Genomic DNA, 3249 nt, shown 5'->3' with positions numbered 1-3249 from the left:
TGTTTGTTTTTTTGTATTCTGTATGTAGAAAGAATGTTATCTCACTTGATGAAGTAATGCAGGCTGAAAAGTGAAAGTAAAATATTTTCAAGTTCCCTCTTGTGAGCTTACAGTGGCAACGTAAACAATTAAATAAGGTCCCAAATGACTGTGTGATAACGGTCTCATATACAGTTCACAGTCAACTTACTTTCACAATACATTTGATGTGATTAGCTAAACCTGGAAAATATAAGGTCTCTAACAAAACAGAAAAGAAGTGAGCTGTTGTGACACTGCAAAGTACAATAATGAAATTGAAAGTTCTCCGCTCGGTCTGTGTGGGACGGATGTGGGTGTCCTCGTGCCTGGGGCTTTCTAGGTTGAGTTAAGGGGACTCATGCAGCTTTTGTGGTTTTATGCAGCTCTTGGCAGTTATCAAAGTGGAAACTTTGATAACTTTCCTGCTACTAGCCTACACAAACAAGTCTTACTTTGTGTTTTTATCACCTGACTTATCAACATCAAGGCAATACTAAAGACAAGCTGTAGGCCCCACCTAAAAATAAGTCCAGTTTTGAACCTACACATCAAATTAATTAAGTAGTTGTGTGAGCCCTCTATTCACCTCCAAAATAAATGATTGACTACATACAATAGCTGACTTTACTATTTCAAATGTAGTTGTCGTAAGACAATGCTCGCCCTGAGCCTGTTTTTCAGGTCTCAGGCTCGAAAATGACATTCCCAGAACAAATGACCATATCTTCCCTTATAAAAGGGGTAAATTTAATAATTTTTTTTCGCAAAGCAAGGTTACATCTGTGAGTTGGATGTAGAAGTGTCAGAATCAATATAGATGTTTTTATTTTAAAGTAAATTCAGATTGAACACAGTAAAAAAAATGTAAATTATAGTGTCCGTCCAAAAAAAGAAAATAGGCTAATTATAGTGAAAACCACCCTTGAATGATGGGATGGTAGACTAAAAGCTTTAGGAATCCAAACTATAACATAAGTACCCTGTATCAAGATTGATGCAAAACAAGTGAAATTTGACCTTTTTAGAGAGATTTTGCTAAATAAAAACACTTCTGGGGTCATTTGGGTGAATTTGACCTATCTCTGGCCCCCCTTGGTCGATTTTGATGTTTGACAGGGACGTGCACAGGTACGGGCTAATGTTGCCCGGGCAACGGCCCGTTTGGCCTTTCTGGCTGACCTGCCCCTCTGGAGAGAGCGAGAGTTTGTTTTTCTTTTTTCTGTTGTGGCCGAATCAACATAAGCCCAAAATTAGTATTGTAGGGTCTCGCTGCGGGAAACACACTTCGTCAGCGCTGTCATCTGCCGGTGCGTTAAGACCACCTCGGTGTCGGATTTTGGAAACTTGATTTTGAGTTGTCTCATGGCAGTTAGGGTATAAGGGACAAACCAGGGGACTTTACTTCCTCTTGATACTGTCGGTTATTTACAAAAAAACACCTAAATATAGCCTACTTGTTATTGTGCTTCTGTCTTTCTGTGTCTTTTCATCTGTAAACTCCCTCAACGGGGCCGCTCGCTCTCTTTTCTTGATCGCCCTTTCACGGGTGAACAGTTCACTGTCCCGCTTCATTGTAGGATTTCTGCCATGTCTCTACCACTTTAGTTTGACCATCTCTGTTATGAAGTTATCGAATACTAAATAAATAAGTAATTAGATACCGTACCGTTACTGCGCTCATAAAGAATGATAAGAATAATGCGTATTGAACTGGTTTCATTAATTAGTGAGTTTATTTAAGGTAATTAGTTAGAGGCCCTATTTTATCAGTATGTCTGCACAGCAGTTACAATGGTCAAACTACATTGAATTGTCCCCATTTTGTCTTTAATAGTTACTAACATTAGATATTTTAATGAGATATGGACCGCAAAACAAAAAATGTCCCTGGTTTTCATTTTTAAAATCAAGTCACCGAATGCAAGTAGTCGCCTTAGCTTATTTTGTTATGAGATGTGAATTACTGTTCAATTTAGTTGATGTAATAATCGTTTGGTTTTTTTTACATTAAAAACACGTTACAATTTTCAAAAGGTCTTATATTTTTTTTCGGGGGGAGGCCCTTTTTCCAGTTTAGAGCAATAGCCCCTCCAAATGTCTGTGCACGTCCCTGATGTTTGACATCTCTTTTTAACCACTAGTGCCAATGGAATCGAGGGGAGGTTCCACATACACACACGTTACCAAATAAGGAGTGAGAGTGACGCGTAGCCAAAACCGGAAGCTGCGATCAGTCTGGTGGCTACCATTAGCAGCTAATATTATTTCTCCGATTTTTACATAAAAATTGAATTATGGATTATCAATAATTTTTTCAAAGTGACACACACATTGGATTAACCTATGGATTAACCCTCAGCAGCGTTTTTATCGTTTAAATGCCATTGAACACGACTTTTGATCAGAATAACAGCTAAGGTGAGCCGATCTCCCGTGTTTGCTCCGTAATGCTACGTGTTGTGATGTCTGTGTTTGCTTCCCCTGTCGCGAGTTCTGATCGCTCAGTGATGATACTAATACCTATATAATCTGTGGAATCTCAGTTTAAATCGGTTATCTTGTATGTGCAGTTACGATAAGTAATAAGGGTATCTTTACCTTGTGTTCTGTGCCAAGTGCGTTAGCATTTTTTCGCTCAGGGGTCATTTAGATGCTTCTTATGAGACTTGTGTTGTGTTTTGGTAGAAATGGTTCGTATCTGAGTTTCTTCCCGTTAATCTGGTATGACACATTAATAGGTTTTTAAATATCAAGAAGCCCTGAGACACAGTTTCATGAAAAAACGACCCGCCAGACCCGGATTAGGGTCCTCTCGGGTTTAACAGGTTAAATATATTTCCCTAAAACTATATCAGCATTATTATAAGTGTTGTATGTCATACTTCCTAATTCAGTCTCTGGTATCACTCCACAAAGTCTTCATTTGTGGTTTTGGTTTCTTGATTATTCCATTCTATTTTCTGTCTTTAATACAGGTCACTCCATAAGATTTTAACATGATTAGGCTACATAGAGTAAATTCCTTGTGGCAATGTGGTTAAACGCTTAAATTAACAACGAGTCTTCAGGAAGTTAAGATAAGTATATCCATTAAATAACTGCTTAATAATTAATCTAGTAATGGTACATCAGACCTCCAGTGTGAACCAGGGATTAGTGCGCGCCCCCGGCGTTCAAAAAGGGAGCGCGCCCATGGCATTTAAAGCAGTCGGGTCCCTCGCGTCACTA

This window comes from Trematomus bernacchii, unplaced genomic scaffold, assembly GCF_902827165.1.
Source record: "Trematomus bernacchii unplaced genomic scaffold, fTreBer1.1, whole genome shotgun sequence".
NCBI classification, from domain to species: domain Eukaryota; kingdom Metazoa; phylum Chordata; class Actinopteri; order Perciformes; family Nototheniidae; genus Trematomus; species Trematomus bernacchii.
The sequence above is the reverse complement of the archived record's forward strand: the minus strand, read 5'-3'. Positions refer to the sequence as shown.